The 17,661-nt window shown below is 42.5% G+C and overlaps 1 protein-coding gene and 2 long non-coding RNA genes across 3 annotated transcripts in view; 1 reads left to right on the top strand and 2 right to left on the bottom strand.

Moving 5' to 3' along the window:
* The window catches only part of LOC309493353, a 59,296-nt gene extending 42,887 nt beyond the window's left edge, over positions 1-16,409 (bottom strand). The window contains exon 1 of the long non-coding RNA XR_014203859.1: positions 16,374-16,409. This is a non-coding gene — a long non-coding RNA (uncharacterized lncRNA). The remainder of the gene's footprint in view (positions 1-16,373) is intronic.
* The window catches only part of LOC309493343, a 224,280-nt gene that overhangs the window by 126,982 nt on the left and 79,637 nt on the right, over positions 1-17,661 (bottom strand). The window lies entirely within an intron of this gene.
* Positions 1-17,661, top strand: part of LOC309493257 (C-type mannose receptor 2-like) — a 97,024-nt gene that overhangs the window by 67,669 nt on the left and 11,694 nt on the right. The window lies entirely within an intron of this gene.

Raw genomic sequence — 17,661 nt, 5'->3', positions numbered from 1 at the left:
TCCACAAACAAACGGTGCAAAACATAAGTTTGTGTATCTAACACAAATTTAAACAACAGAACCAAATATGGAGTGTGAATGTCAGTATCAGTAGTGTAGGGCAGGTGCATGGATGTGTGTGTGCGGGTGCAAGTGTTGAGTGTAAAAATAAAAGACAAACTTAAATGTAGGGATGGCTGACGCGAAACAGTCGTTCCGAAGCTTTGCGAGATTCCGCAGCGCAGATGTTTCGAAACACTGATCCGAAGCGTGATTCAAAACACCCATGTCACATGACTATGGCCAAACGAAGCCTCGAAGTGTTTCACTAAGTGTTTCATCAGGTGTGGTCCGCCGAATCAGCGTTTGATTGACACGGTCGGGAACAGACCACACAATCGCACATCTGTATAAAAGTGAAATCAACGCATATTGACCTCGTGGGTTTTTGTGAGAGGAGTTTGACTTTGAGATAGCGGATTTTTGGTGATATAGTGATATAGTGCGATTTGATTAGTTATAGGCTATTTAGGCTTACATTTAAATTTACACAACACATTGACTGATAGGCTAGAGACAGACAGAGTATACATATAGTGACACATTAATAGATACATAGATATAAATATATATAGACAGCTAGATTAATAGATAGATACATATATACTGTAGATAGATTATAGCCTACATATATAAATACATAGATAGATTATAGATAGATACATACTGTATATAGATAGATTATAGATACATATCTAGATACATAGATAGATTCATATAGATAGATACATAGATAGATAGATTTGGATAGATAGATAGATAAAATGGAGGCTCCCCAGAAGAGATGCCGTACATCTGTGGTGTGGGAGCATTTCCGTTTAGAAACCCCAAATAAAGTGTGTTTTGTGATCGGCAGCTAGCCTACTGGAACAATACATCATCCATGATGCGCCATTTGAGGAGAATTTGAAATTTGCCCAGAACTCATGATCCACTAACTTACTGGAAAGACAGAGCAGTAATCTTTCCTCATTTGTAAGTCCTAGCTAAAAAATATCTTTGCATGCCAGCAACAAGTGTCTCTTGTGAGAGGATTTTTTCAAAGGCTGGAGAAATTATCTGTAAAAAAAGAAGTAGGCTAAGTCCTTCCACAGCAGAGAAATTAATATTTTTTAATAAAAATCTCAAAAAAAGTGAGACATTGTGGCTTGATTTATTTTATTAATATTCATTTTGCAGGACCAAAATAACATTATGCACAGTGAGGAGCCTATAGGTTACAAGCTTCACATATTAGAAAAATACAATAATAAAAAAACAACAAATTTTTTTAATGGCTCGTCAAGGTTGTTTCAGATCAACACCTGCAAGTGACCACTAGGTGTCACCGTTGAGACGGGTGTCGGATTGTTTCGAAGCCTCGAAATAATATGGCCCATTTGGTTCAACTGTTTCATTGCTTCACGAAGCCTCGATCTGCCCATCACTACTTAAATGTGCATCTGTGTAAAGTCCTGGCGTCCCGAGCGAGGAGTGAACCCGGACAAGCCACAACAGAACAGTGTTCGAGCCTTTAGCCACCAGACCAAAGCAGGAAGAGAGATCGAGATCAATGCAGCAGAGAAGCTCCTATTTAAACACCATCTTCCCAGGTGCCAGCAATTAGGCCTGAAAGAGAGGAGGGGCAGGAGAACGACCAGAAAAAAGGCCAAGGGCCGTAACACTATACCACTATACTATACCATATCATTGACTCTTATTTAGAAGGTGGAAGTTATTTTTTAAAAAACAATGGAAACTTGTTTCAGCCAAAGAATAATCAATTCAAAAGATAATTGCGACTTTTTATCTCTTAAATTCGGACTTTTTTTCTCCTTTTTTAGGTATATAGTAAAAATGGTAAGATATAAACTCACAATTGCAAGTTATAACGTCAGAATTGCTAGATATAAAGTCACAATTGTGAGAAAAAATAAGAATTGTGACTTTGTATCTTGCAATTCTGACTTTATAACACGCAATTGTGACTTTATATCACACAATTCTGAGAACAAAAAAATTGTGTTTTTTTTTATTCTGTGGCAGAAATAAGCTTCCATAGTAGTAGCAGCAGCAGGTAATGTCATGACACTCACAACATAGACGAGATAAAGACATTAAAGTGCTGATATCATGCTTTCATTCCCCTGAAGTCCATTACTTATGTTAGTAAAGGTTGTAGCGTAAATGCCTCTGGGTTAATGCGAATTAGCTCAAGAATATAGGGAATTTTGGCAATATTAATATTTATAACGCATGGTCATAATTCATAAATCGCATATGCATTTACTTTATCAATTATAGGAAATGCCTCGTTCTGTACTGTCTGATCATTACAGTTAAGAAGTATTCCTGTTTACAAAACTCCAAGAAATTTTGTCCTCTGGCCACGAAGACAAAACCTCCTTGGGTTTATTAATAAAAACTATTCAAAGTAGTTTTATAATATAGAGCCTGTAGCTTTATAGATCTTTTGTTTCATTGACTTTATAAAAAAGTGGGTTTTCAAACACAGAGCCAGTTAAAAGTATAAATGGGTTTATTAATAAAATGGCACACACTAGAGATTATATAAACTACAAACATAAACGTACGTAAAAATGCAAACAAACGAATAAACATTTAACCGAACAAAAACATAAACATAGCGTGATCAGAATGAAAATGGAATGAAAGAAAGAAAGATATAGACTATAGAGGGAAGATAGAGGGTAACTTAAATCACAGACCTAAGACCTAGACACCTGGAACAGCTTTTATAGGAATCAATATACTTGCGAGATGTGGTACTCTTTCAGTGTGATGCTGAAAAGGGGACGCGCGTGCGCGTGTCCGGCTGGTTTGCGTCTAGCTTCTTCTTCTGGGTCGTTTCGAAAAACGATGTAAAGGCTCACTTGAATTTAACGTTACCGGAAAAGTTCAGATTCGTCTCCCGGGATGGGAGAGGCTGGAAATCTTAGTTGCAAAGACCGGCAGCTACGACTCGAACATGGGTTCGTTCGATGGAGAAGGCCAGGGCCTCCTTCAGATGTTCCTTGGAGAAGCGCTGCGCCGGGGAGGAGGGTCCAGAGAAGTTGGATGAGTTGAGAGGAAGAGATGATGAGAGAAAGAGTGTGAAGAGAAGAGATTTTTGGACTTTTATCAGTGTCCCAGGTGCCGTCCCCTCCTTCGTGTAGGACGAATCAGCTGTCGAGATTTTTCGAGCGGGAAGATTCCTTTGTCCGGTTAGACACGCCCACTCGAATGAGTCATGATTGACTTTAACTGGAGAGGATTTTCTCCAGACATATGAACTTATAAAACAATGCGCATCACTGAATTCTGTTATTGGAATTCAACTCCGTTAGCTGGAGAGGATTACAGAGATATCAAAAATAGAATCTAGGCGTTGTAGCCATGCAACGATACATTATTATGCATTTGTATAGGCAATAGCAGTTCTATTAAGGTCACAGATAGGACATATGCTTTCCTATGGGTTACACACACCTCTTAACACACAAATTTATATATTTAGTACCTTTAGGAGTGACTTTATGGGTAAAAGTCCTTTTCTGTAGGGGGTTTCTGTTTCACAGTCCAGAGTGTGTTTGTATGTGTGTGTGTGTTGGAATGTTGCGACCCTGTTATCTCATGCATAGGGCTGGATAGCTCTGTGGTCAAATTTTATGACCTGCCAATGAGCTCGGGTTACGGGATGCGATTCTACTGGGAGAACATTCTTCAAAAATACATTTCAGATCCAAACACTCGAAGATCATAACTGTATGATCACAACAACATTAATCACACATACATACAGGAAATTCAGATACCAGTCTGAGTTACACACATTTTAAGTTAAACACAAAAGGATGTTGGTGTGTGTGTGTGTGTGTGTGTGTGTGTGTGTGTGTGTGTGTGTGTACGTGTGTGTGTGTTCTGGAATGTCACGAGTCTGTGAGGTTGTAAAAGTCACAGGGAGTCCAGAGCTGAAATGGGGGTTTTAGAGGGGATTCTAAGAAAACAGGGTTTCCTTATGTGACTCAAATGTCCCTCGGGGGAGCCACAAAGATGCAATTTTGACCGTTCAAGCAGACTTGGAGATCAGGATTTACTAATTTGAACAGCATGTGACCGCATGTCATAGTCATTGTCGTTACAAGGTTGTTGGACTCTCATTATCTCACTGAAATAATATCATCATCTTCTGCTGCTGCTGTTTCAGAATAAACGTGTCTTTATTTCCTCTGTTTAAATACTTGATTGTGATTGGCTGGAATGTGGACATTAAAACCTTTTTTAGAATTTGTTTCATTGTGAAAATTCTTATTTTGTTTCATTTCATACTCCTGCTGTTTATTTTTTATTTTTTTTTACATGAACACATCTGCATGTAAACCCATCCTCATCACTCATTTGTTTATGTCCACATTTAGACTTTCAGGATGGACAATATTTCCATCTCTGACGTGAAACAGACGGAGAAACAGTGAGTGTTATTGTTATTGTCATATTTCTTTATATTTCATTAATTTGTATTCATTTAGTTTTACTGCAACAACAGGAAAGTTACTCTATAACTGTGTCCCCATTCAGAGCTGAATCCTTCAAAGTCCACGAAGGTCGAAGTGAATGTTGTTAGACGGGACACTCTAACGTATGGAGGATTTCCTGTTTACATCACCAGCTGTTCCCGCCCACCACTCCTGTCGCCTAGCAACTGTGACAGATGCCATCAGGACACAGCAGAGACGTTTCTGACAGACTTTTAAATATAAAGATGGAGGTGGAGGATAACCACATATGAAAACGTATCGGTTACCTAACGTAACCTCTGTTCTCTCTAGAAGAGGGAACGAGTATTGCGTAAGTAGCTGCGGGAAAAGTCATCTTTCTCGAGATATGAAGCCAAAAAATTATCCTTAATTTTTATAATCTTGTCAACGCAGTGCAGCAGCACGCAGACCTAGAGCAGGTTAACTAGCGTGCTCATTGGCTGCCCTGCCGCAACTGCAGCAGCCTACCAGTGAGCCTGGCGTGACGTCACGCCCAATGGGAGCGCTCAGCGCCCCCACGCGTCACGGCCCGTAAGAGGGGCGTGGCTTAGCTTATAAAAGGAGGCTCGGGGGCTGCTTTCTCTGGTTTTTGTCGCTTGAAGCGAATGAGCTTGTGGCGCGAGCACGGCAGGTTACGCAATACTCGTTCCCTCTTCTAGAGAGAACAGAGGTTACGTTAGGTAACCGATACGTTCTCTTACGAGAGGTTCTCTCGTATTGCGTAAGTAGCTTACGCTGCGGGAACTCCCTTGTCAACGCCGTGCGCGCCCAGCATCAACTGAATGAGTCCCAGGGAAGTCCGGGGAACACAAAGAGTGTGAGCCAGGCGGCCAATATGATGGCTAGCGCGAGTACACAAGCACACAATAGGGCATACAGAGCGGCGCGGCCGGTCTGACTGACAAACCCTTGTATGGTGCAGCTCAACCAGGAGAGCTAAATCAACAGCAGTAGCCCGCGCACAGAAGTGGGCCGGCCTACGCGAGATTTAGACTGATAAAAGTTTAGCCTGCAGGGCGGGAACTTCCAGATTGTAAAATCTAACAAATGTAGAGGGGGAGGCCCAGCCCGCCGCCGTACAAATGTCATGAATGGAAATTCCACTAGACCAAGCCCACGACGAGGCCATGCCTCTAGTAGAGTGGGCCCTGATGCCCAGGGGGCACTGCAGGTCTTTAGACGCATAAGCAGCTGCGATAGCGTCCACTATCCATCTGGACAGACTGTGTTTCGAGGCGGCGAGACCCTTAGTGCGCCCACCAAATGAAACGAAAAGCTGCTCCGAGCGCCTGGCGGCGGCGGAGCGCATAATGTAATATCTCAGTGCTCTGACAGGGCAAAGGAGGTTACTGTCAACCTCGCTGCCGGTTGCCGGCAAAGCTGAGAGAGAAATGACCTGTGCTCTGAAGGGTGTGTCCAAAACTTTGGGGACGTAACCATGCCTTGGTCTGAGAATGACTTTAGAGTCATTAGGTCCGAACTCCAGGCATGAGGCGTTAACTGATAACGCATGAAGGTCACCCACACGTTTGACTGAAGACAGAGCTATCAGAAAAACGGTTTTGAGCGTAAGGTATTTCATATCCACAGTTTCCATGGGTTCAAAGGGATGCGCTTTCATGGCCTCTAAGACCAGGGAAAGATCCCAAATAGGAACCGAAGGGGGTCGCGGGGGGTTCATCCTCCTAGCTCCTCTCAGGAAGCGGATGATGTATTCGTTTCTCCCTAATGCGCGGCCCAGCGCCGAGTCGGCGAAAGCTGAGATGGCCGCAACATATACTTTGAGCGTGGATGGGGACCTGCCCAAGTCCAGCAGCTCTTGGAGGAAACAAAGCACACGTGACACCCCACATGCTTGTGGATCCAGCCCTTTGGCGGTTCACCATTTATTAAACACAGACCATTTAGACGCGTAGAGCCGCCTCGTAGAGGGAGCTCTAGACTGTGTGATCGTGTTCACAACCCCTGTTGGCAAGTCAACGGGTATCCGTTGAGAGTCCATGCATGCAGAGACCAGCGCTCTGGATGAGGATGCAAGATCGAGCCGCGGGCTTGAGAGAGAAGGTCTCTTCTCACCGGTATCGGCCAGGGAGCTGTGTCTGCCAGCCGTATTAAATCCGGGAACCATGTCTGATTCTCCCAATACGGGGCTATGAGGAGCACCATGTGGCGCGCTTCCCTGATTCTCCTGATGACTTGTGGCAACAGAGAGACCGGGGGAAAAGCGTATAGCGGGCCGCTGGGCCAGGCTTGGGCCAGCGCGTCCTCGCTCTTTGAAAAGAACCTTGGGCAGTGCGCGTTGTCTATTGACGCAAAGAGGTCGACTTTCGCTCTGCCGAAACGGCGCCACAGTGACTGGACTGATTGGGGATGCAAAGACCACTCCCCCAGGGGAACGTTGTCCCTGGACAGTCTGTCGGGGCCCTCGTTCAGGTGGCCAGGCACATGCGCGGCTCTCATCGAGCGCAGAGAGTGCTGAGCCCACACGAGGAGGCGTTCCGCCAAGGTGCAGAGCGACTTCGATCTGACACCGCCCTGGCGATTCACATAGGCCACTACCGATGTGTTGTCCGTGCGGACTAAAACATGGTGACCTGGGAGGAATGGGAGGAAGTGTTTGAGCGCTTTCTTGACCGCGAGCATCTCTAGACAGTTTATGTGTAGGAGATTCTCCTGGTCTGACCAGCGGCCATAGACCGGTCTGCCTTCGAAGAGCGCTCCCCAACCTAGGTTGGAAGCGTCTGTCGAGACAACTTTCCGGTGTGAAATCACTCCCATAGTCACTCCAGTGTGATACCATTCGGCTGCCAGCCAGGGCTGCAGGGCTGAAATGCAGCCCTGATTCACTCTGACTCGCGAGCCGCCGGTTTCCCAGGCTCGGCGGGGCACGCGCGCTTTCAGCCAGCGTTGAAGCGGCGCATGCGCGGTAAGCCCAGCTGGAGCACCGCTGCAGCTGAGGCCATATGCCCCAGGATACGCTGGAATGTCCTCAGCAGAACCTGGCTGCCTACTTTGAAGGACACGACGAGGTGACGGATGCGGCGCGCGCGCTGCTCCGACAATCTGGCCGTCGTAGCCACCGAGTCCAGTTATATTCCCAGAAAGGAAATTGACTGACGGGGTGATGGCGAGCTCTTGGTCCAGTTGACCGAGAGACCCAGACCTTCCAGATGTCTGAGAAGCGCTGTTCTGTGAGACACATAGTTCTGTTTCTGACTGCGCTAGAATAAGCCAATCGTCCAGATAGTTCAGTATCCGCATGCCCTGTTTCTCAGGGGAGCGAGAGCCGTGTCCATGCACTTCGTAAACGTACGGGGTGCTAAAGACAGGCCGAACGGCAGGACTGTGTATTGATATACTCGACCGTCGAAGGCGAATCTCAAGAATGGCTTGTGACGGCGAATTATCTGTATCTGGAAGTATGCATCCTTAGATCGAGAGAGATAAACCAGTCTCCTGGGCGAATTTGCGCGAGGATTGTCTGGTTGTAATCATTTTGAATGGCCGTCTCATGAGGGCTTTGTTCAAGTGTCTCAGATCTAAAATAGGTCTTAGCGCTCCGTCCTTCTTGGGTACGAGGAAGTAACGGCTGTAAAAGCCTGACTCGCTCAGAGAAGGATGAACCTGTTCTATAGCCCCTTTGCGCAGCAGCTTCGCTATTTCTGCTTGAAGCAGGTGCGCTGCTTCTAAAGTCACTTTTGTCTCCGTCTGCGCTAGAAAGCGCGGGGGGCGACGAGCGAATTGAAGCGAATAGCCGTGTTATATAGTATTCAGCACCCATTCTGACGCGCCCTGAACAGCTTCCCATGCTTTTGCACGCATAGCTGCGCGTCGGTGAAGGGCGGGGGAGAAGGAGAGAGCGAGGCTCGCAGGAGGGGCTCCGGCGAGCGCTCAGCTGTCATACCCGGCTCGCTGTGCGCAGCCGCCCGGGTAGAAGCCCAGGCAGAGAGCGCAGATCACAAGGCGGTCTCCGTCGCTGAGCGTGGCTCTGCACGAGCCACAGGATGAGCGAGGCATTTGAAACAACGCCTCGCGCTCTTTTAGATGCAAAGTGTGTCGAGGGGCGAGCACACAACACACACACACATAGAGCAAATAAAGGATATATTCGCCGGATAGCGAAGCAGGCAGGGAAAGCTGAAGGCGGCGAAGGCGGCCGGCTTCCTCAGTCTGAGATCCTCGGCTTGCTGGTCGCTTGTTTCGACGGCGGCTTCCTCAGAGTCCAGCGATGCGGAGAGCTTCGCTGAAGAGACAAAAATCAGAGAAAGCAGTAAAGGAGTCACGCCAGGCTCACTGGTAGGCTGCTGCAGTTGCGGCAGGGCAGCCAATGAGCACGCTAGTTAGCCTGCTCTAGGTCTGCGTGCTGCTGCACTGCGTTGACAAGATTATAAAAATTAAGGATAATTTTTTGGCTTCATATCTCGAGAAAGATGACTTTTCCCGCAGCGTAAGCTACTTACGCAATACGAGAGAACCTCTCGTAAGAGAACTAGAGATTGTAAGCTTTTAAATGATATATAGTTTGTCAATATTTCTGTCATAGATCTACAATAGTTCTTATTGAGAATTAACAGAAGTTTAGATGTTAATGTATTGATGGAAGTTTTGTTTGAAGTCACCATGATGGTGATCGGTGTTTACATTAGTAGGACTCATGACTTTTTTTTTTTTTATGTTAGTTTTTTTTTTTTTTTTTTATGTTAGTTTTTTTTTTGGCTGCTCCAACTTTGTGTTTGTAAACCACATATGTTGTGGCAAGAGTAAATATGACCTGGTCATGATGGTTATGTTCTGATGATGACATTATCATAGTTTAATGACCTGATTCACTGATCTCATTCAGAGTCTAAAGCTTTCCCCAGGAACAAAGGACTTTGGGTGGTACTCGGTGTAAGATAGGAGGAGGAGGAGACGGTTGTAACTTTGGGAACTTTTGCTGAACACAAGGCAGCATAGAACAAGCATCTTCACTCAGTCAGCGCCCGAATCACTCTGAAAAAAAAAAAAACAGGAATACCCTCCCCAGACTTTGGCCTTGTGAGACTTGATTTTCCTGCTAACACAAAAGCTGAGATCAAACCCCTGCAATAAAGCAATAAAACACACCCCTGGAGAGAAGATCTCAAAGAAAGCGCATAGGACCCTGTCTTGTCCAAACTATTCTCATTCCTTATCTATGCATCCCCCTTTCCCTCATCCCTTCATTTCCCCCTTATTCAAGTCACAGAAAGTTCAGTGAAAATGTTTATAAATCACATATGATGTATCTTGTGAATCTGATTTATTTATTTATTTATATATATATATTTTTTTTATGTCTCAGTGCATCTGGTAAAAATGTCATTGCATTCATTGGTATTATGAGAAAGATTGAAAGTAGAATTCTGTTATTTTGCCACTTTTTGGGTGGTATCTCTTCAACATCCTCCCCCGAAACCAGGTGTTTGTTTTAGTAAAATATTTACAACCTTTTGATCTGGTCTGGGTACTTGAGTACTGAGTACTGGGTACTGGGTACTGGGAAAGTGGCAGAAGAGTCTTTGGGAATCTGTAACCAGAAACCACCCCTGCAGTGCTGTGTCAGTGTCTTCCCGAGTCTTACACTCGTAACACACTCACACACCACTGTGTGTCTCTGTCAGGTGTGCATTTCTTACTCTTAGAGTCATATTTGAGCAGTTGATGTCATGCATTTATCATTTCTGGATTGGCTTCTAATTGTTTACTTGTGTAAATTACATGATACATTTTTACCAGACAATTAAAATGTTATATTTATTTTAGTCTGGACTCTCCTGAAATCATTATGACCAGTAGATTATGAGGAGGCTGGTGCTACCGCAGATCTGTGTCGAGGATAGGTCACACTAAATGCGCATGAATGATCGGAACAGTAGGCAGGTGATCTGAAGAGGTATTAGCAAACCCTGCACCCACTGTCCAAGATCAGACTGGCAAGACTGTGTCCATGAGATCCACGTAAACCCGGGGCGTGTGACTCTGTGCGGCGTTGCGTCCCTTAATGAATGACTAATTGAAAGTATGGGATACCTAGAATAATCAAAGATCTAAATAAAATCATAATCGATATTTATGATTATTTTCTAATAAGAAACACAATCTAAATGTGATAATCATTTGAAATTGGAGTCAGATTAAGCGCAGAGCTAAAGTAAAATTAAAACCAAATAAAAAAAAATTAAACCCACACTGTTGGATTCTGTTGTTGGGCCGATGGGTGGCCTTTACAAAGCGGTGACCCCGACATGATCTCCAGTTGGAGAGAGTCTTTTCAGCAAAATATTGGGATTTGCAACAAGCAAGAGGTTTGATCATATTCTCTTTCTTCAGCTGTTGTGGTAAGTCAATTCTTATTTGCCTTTTAGAAATGTTGAGGGAAAGACAGACACATCCCACTATGGCACACATTTATTTTATTTTTTTAGAATGGGTCGGTAATACTCATGATAGACCGGGGAATGTAAAATCTGGTGGGGCTTGAGAATTAGACACAACCACATGCCAGGGACATGATAGTGGCAGCGTAGATGAGAAAATATATCCCTTGCTTTAACTTTAAATATCTCCTTGTTTGCCTATGCAACAAGAGAAGAAATCCTTATTTTCTTTCCTTGCAGCGTTTCCTCGTATCCTACAGGAGTGGAGCTGAGACGCGGGTTGCTTTGGTGGGGTAGGCCTACTATGATATTAGACTACATAGCCTATATTAAAAGATAATGAATTTCAAACCTGAACCAAACATATTTTTATTCGAAGATCAACAGTCTGTCATTAGTCTTTAGTCTGCCACAAAAAAACAACATTAAAATCATGAACTCAAATGTCATTGTGAAAAAAAACAAAAACAATGACTGTTGTAACAGTGCGTAAATCAGACCTTTCAGGCTATAGCCTAACGCTAATAAGCCTTATGCCAAAATTATTATTACGACTAAATTGTCGGTCATTAAATAAGAAAACTAAATAATTGTGTAGATGATTTGTTTTGTGTAACCCACTAGAGTTCTCAACGGGCCTGAAAATCACAACCCGACCCGACCCGGCCCGTGGCTTTTAAAGCCCGGACCCGATGTAACCCGACACATCAACATGAATTATCTGCCCGAACCCGGCCCGTGGCCCGACGCTGCGTCGGAAATAGTTTTTTCTCATACACGTATTATCATATCATGACCAGCAGACGCGAATTCAAATCAACCTTTAATGTTAACGCCTTTTAACAATACAAACAACTGAAACAATAAACTTTAAATATATAAATAGGCTGTAGTAGCGACGGTGAATTCACCTGCGGCAAGTTTACTTTTCACCAACTCCATCTTCTTCTCCAACTCCATCTTCTTCTCCAGGCTAAAGGCGTGCACGCAGCGGCGTCTGCCCCCGCCCCTCTCCATGATGCACATTGCACGCAGCAGCCAGACTTTCTTTACGGTGAACAGCAGCGATGATTAATAAATGTTTTTTGTTTTTTTTACTGAGCGGAAAAGATTAAGCCCGAGGTCCGACCCGACCCGAGTCATTTGCTTATATTTTCGACCCGAACCCGGCCCGAACCCGCGGGTCCCGTCGGGTTTGTCGGGCCGACCCGACTGACCAATCAGTCACTCCTTTACAACTGGCTGCACATTCACTGTCCTCGCGGCTGCGGCAACTTGTGCTCGCTTATCAATGCATATAAATTCGCGCCTACGGTATCTTTGTAGAACATAAAAAAAATAAACAAAGATGCTGCAGCCAATGAGCAGCCGGCGGGAGATGCAGGACGACTCAACCTCCATGGACAGTTTTTAATGTTTTATCAGACTATAACTACTCAATATTTTGCTTTAGTATATATTTTCGAGACAATTAGGGCCGGATTCGGTATTCGGGACAACAGCTTAGATTTCGGGACGTCTGGTCACCCTAATTGAGAAGCACCCCGTAAAGCCTGGTTCATTCTGTCAGTCTTTGTGAAGTCTTTTATGTGTCTCACTGCTTTTCTGAGCGTGTTTGTATCCTGTTTCTCCCGTGTCCTGGTTTTCTTGATTCTCTGCCTGTTCTCTTGGATTTCTCTCTTTGCCTCAGCCCTTATTTGTTATTGTTTGGATTGTTTGTGTATGACCCTTGCCTGGATTTGGATTACAATTGTGGATAACCCTTTAAAATAAATACTGCATTTGGATCCTCAACCTTTGTGTCTCAGAGCAGTACGTGACAGCAGGAAAAGTTCCCACAGTTTTACATGTGATTTCTTTAGTAGTGCTAACCACAAGTGATAGGCCTCAGTGTAACCTGGTCAGAAATAAGTATAGAAGCGGCACACACTAGTGACACCTTAAACCCGGTGTTTTTGAAATGATGGAGGGAGAGGTAGGTGAAATGAAAACAAAAGTTTATACGCGGTTGTACTCACTAAAATGTTATTTGCATTCAGAATGAGTCCAGACAGATTTCAGCCTAGTGATACTTAAATGCACATGTAATTTCTGTATTTTGAAAATACAAAATGTATTTGTATTTAAATGTTTTTTTTGTTTGTTCTTTTTTATTTTTATTTTTTTGACTCACAGTATTTGGTATTTTATTTTGATACATTTCAACTGAGGTATTTTCAATTAAAATCTATATTTTTAAAACCCTGGACCACCAAAGATCCCGGACGAGCCCCCAATTTATGTTACGTCCCAGGTCTTTGGTAGCCTAGAAATCTAGACGTACCCTAGCGACAGCAAATGTAATTTGCAGCCAGTGTCATCTAGCAACTCTCCATTGGCTTGCAAGCTGGACAAACCAAACTCTAGTCAGGCCAATCACATCGTGTATAGAGTCGGTGGGCGGGCTTAACCCTCTGAGGTCGACAAACGCGCCCACGCGTTTTGCTGGATTTTTTTCAGTTCAGTTCAAAAGAAATTAATTTTGCTCTGTTGACTTTGATATTACAAGCAAGTTTCATACATCAATCGATTCTGTTAAATGTGTATTATTTTTGTGTATACTCACAATAAAAACAAAGTGTTGTGCTTTTTGCCAAATAAAGAAAAATAAACGTGATGCGAGTTCTGCCTTCTCTCTGTCAGTGAAGACCATTCTGAAACGCGTCCGAAAATGAACAATAACTCAACGAATACTGAGTCAAACAGGCATACAGTCACACAGGCATGAAGCTTGAATTCTCTTCTTTAAAATGAGGTAATTTATATAAAAAAAAAATATTCTCATCTTGTGAAATCTGTGTTAAAAGAGAGCGATTCCAGTCGAGCTCATTAGAGCTCATTCAAAGGTAATGTGACTCCGCCCACGGAGAGCGCGCGCTATTTAAACGCAAATTACTGAGGCAAACCTGTGAACGCCCCCATATCAGCTCGAGAAAACACAAGTTTAATCATATCATTGTAGCCTACGTGTTTACACCATCTGGCAGCGCTGTGAGGAATAATAATAACGGAAAATCTACCTCAGAGTGCGGGTATTGCAGGAGAGAGGATCCGAATATGTAGTAAGTTTTTTTTCCTTCTCAAGTTAATCGCGTTTCTGTGAATGAATGAACGGCAGCCGCAGAGATGCGCGCTGTTTATCACAGCTCGCAAAAAGACAGTTTAAATTTAAATTGCGTCTCTGTGTGAATGAATGATGATGTTTTAGCAAACTGTATTGCTATACTGAGATGAGTAAACTGAAAATTAACATTTATATGCCCTAATATTTCATAAAAACAACGTTACAGTCAGGCGTTTCTGTTTGTGAATGAATGTTTCGGTTTTAGCAAACTGTATTGCTATACTGAGTAAAAATCGACTGAAATGTTGAAATAAAATGTATTTGTATTAAACTGCAAATTAACATTTATATTTCTTATAATAAAAACGAAAGACCTATGTTACAGACATATGAAAGACAACATTTCGTTGATTAGTTTTGGATAGATTATACATTTTTACTGTAAAATATCTGCCAACTCAAATAAGCCAATATTTGTTTGCCAATATTTGCTCATGTTAAATATAGTATGTTTTGTCAAAAATAAAGTAATCAAATAATCAATCAAATCCTTAACTTTGAAATATGTATGATAAAATGTATACTTTAGTTTTTACAAAGAAAGATTACACTTGAATTGTTGTTGTAATTGTAACCTTTTTAATAAAAAAATATATTTACAAGGTAGATGTAAACAAACTATTAAAAGGTAATAAGGTAATAAGCCTTTTCTTTAAATAATTTTTATTGTGTTTTATTAGTGACAAATTTGGGGAGAGGATAAATATTCCAAAACTGAAAATACAGTATGAGAATTAACTGCACAATTACTAGACATGTTTTCCTTGGATATTATAGGCCAAATTGCAAGCACATTATGTGGAAAAATAAAAAATAATTGAGATGCTTCCAACTGTTGCTCTTGCATTCTTGTGGCTCAGTGACTCACCTGAATGAAAGGGTCATTAAGTATGCAGGCCCCATTGTCTCCTAAGGTGTGAACCACTAAATATGCATGATCGTTGACGCCCACTCCGCATATTGCCTTTCCAAACAGAAAGTGCTTTGCAAAATTCAAATCAATGTATTGTGTTATGTGAATGATAAGGGCAGGATGATTTTCACATCATTTTGAAGAAAAAACACTAGGCAATGACATCTATTAGACAAAAGTCTTATTGGCACATATTTAGTATGTGTTTTATGGCCTTATTTCAGAAACTTTAGTTTTTAGTTTTTTCAATAACCACGCATAAACATTATTCTCTCAAAAATGCAGACATGTACATTCTTGTTGCTCACATATTATGGTAGCCCTGTTTGTGCTAAATAGTGTGTAATTTTTTTTTGCCATTAATATGTTTATAAGCAACTGAAAAAAGCACAAATGTCAGGGCATGTCAGAACATCTCAAGGACCCCAAAAACCCCTCAGACCTCAGAGGGTTAACATAATGACGGCAGAATTGTGACGGTTCCGCGTGAATTCCCTGTTACTTGAAAACAAAGAAGATGGGTCTTTAAAAACGGCTTTGGCCGCGACTCTGGAAGACTTGGAGCTTTTCTTTGAGAAAAGAACAAAGAACAGCACTGAAGTCATTCTTAAAAAAGAAAGATGTGTTCGGAGTTTTGCCGACCGGATACGGCAAACGTTTAATCTATCAACTAGCTCCTGGTGGGAAAACGCTCTGGTTGGTTGTAGCGCTGTCCTATTGCGTGCAGAGGGAATTTGAAAGAACACAGTTTATCCTATTGTGTGTCTGGCTTGTCAGGCTAGGTCTTTGGTGGTCCAGGGTTTTAACATTGACATACGCCACATGAAGGGTGCAGAAAATCTTATCGCTGATGCTCTTTTTTGGATGTGAGGAAAGTTTTGTTGTTAAACTAGTTGTTGTGAAAATAGTAGTTTTGTTACTATTAATACTGTAAATATCACTTAAGCACAGAAGCTGTAGGGGTTGGGTGCCATTTTCTTTGTTGTGAACATTCATTTTCTCTAGACTTTTTCTTTGATAGGGTAATACGTTCAGTTTTTGTTTGTTATTTTGGCCTTGACCCAACCCTGAAGTCAATATACTTCCTTTTTGATGTCATGCTGACAGTGACAATTTTAACAACTTTTTAATAAATAAAATTAGCAGTCAGATGTAAAGACTTCATTTATGTTATACTCCTGGACCCTAGACCTGGGAAATAACAATATATTTATACACCCATCTCTGCAAATGAATAAGACTGAATTAAATTGAATGAAATATTACTACAACAATAACACACACTGTTTCTCCTTCTGTGTCACGTCAGAAATGTAAATGTTGTCCAGCCTGAACGTCTAAACGGGGACATAAACAAATGAGTGATGAGGATGTTTACATGCAAATGTGTTCATGTGTTATAGACAAAATAAAAAACAGTAACAGAAACAACAAAATAAGAATTTTCACAAAAAGTAATGTTTTAATTAATTTTCTATAATATTCAAACAAAGTTTCATTGTCATATGTAAATGAGATTGTAACTTTTCAGGGCTTTTGAGTTGACATATTTGTGAAAGTTTGTTTAAAGATGTTAAGGCATCAGATATTTATCAGACAAAAAAAAAAAAAAAAGCTTTTATTTTCATATGTTCATGCTGTCTTGCAGCTTATGTGATCTTCCAAAGAAATGCATTAATATGACTTCACTGTCTACAAGCTTCCAGATTTAAATATCAGTTATGGGTTTAATTAATGTACATAGTATTTATTTAGATGATGTGATGTTATATGTTCAATATAAGGAGATAACGTATCGGTTATTTACGTAACCTCGGTTCCCTTAGATAATGGGAACTTGTATGGCATCGCTAGACGCTATGGGGAAAACTCCTTTTCTACGAATTTTTAAGCCTATAATTCAAAAGTGCAGTGCCACTGCACAGCCATAACAGAGCGGTGATCTGAGCGCGCTCATCGGCTGCTCAGGGGGAACTGCACGAACCCATGGCGAAACAGCGTGTCTGAGCGAGCCAATCGCGGCTGGGCGTCTGCCTATAAAAGCAGCTCATTTCACCATAGGAATCAAGTTTAATTTGAATAAAGCAATGAACTCCAGACGTGAAGCGATATAGCACAGCCGTCCATGCAATACTCATTCCCGTTATCTCAGGGAACCAAGGTTACGTAAGTAACCGAGACGTTCCCTTTCGAAATGTTTACTCGTATTGCGTCGCTTGACGCTATGGGGAACCAATCCAATCACGCCGTGCTTATGAGCAGAACGACATGTTCTGTGGCCCTAGCCTGGAACGCTCCATTGAGGGTCCCTTTGCGTAGGGCGAAGAGTAAGATATGCCTACAATGAAGGGCTCGGACTGAGATCGGAGCCTCTGGAAGGGTAATAGCGGGTTGAGCTTGCCTCGAGGTCAACTCCAGCTAGACAGAGAGGATTTGTGCCTGCAGCGCAGGGACCTCCAAATTGTAAAATCTGTCGAAGGTGGACGGCAAGGACCAGCCGGCCGCCGCACAGATGTCACCAATAGACACGCCTCTGGTAGAGTGAGCTCTGACTCTGAGGGGGCATTGAAGGCCCACCGAAGCGTAAGCCAACGTGATAGCATCCACTACCCAACGGGATAGTCTCTGCTT

Source organism: Leuciscus leuciscus (assembly GCF_965113295.1).
Source record: "Leuciscus leuciscus genome assembly, chromosome: 2".
Classification (NCBI taxonomy): domain Eukaryota; kingdom Metazoa; phylum Chordata; class Actinopteri; order Cypriniformes; family Leuciscidae; genus Leuciscus; species Leuciscus leuciscus.
Note: the sequence above shows the minus strand (reverse complement) of the source record. Positions and strands in the feature narration are given on the sequence as shown.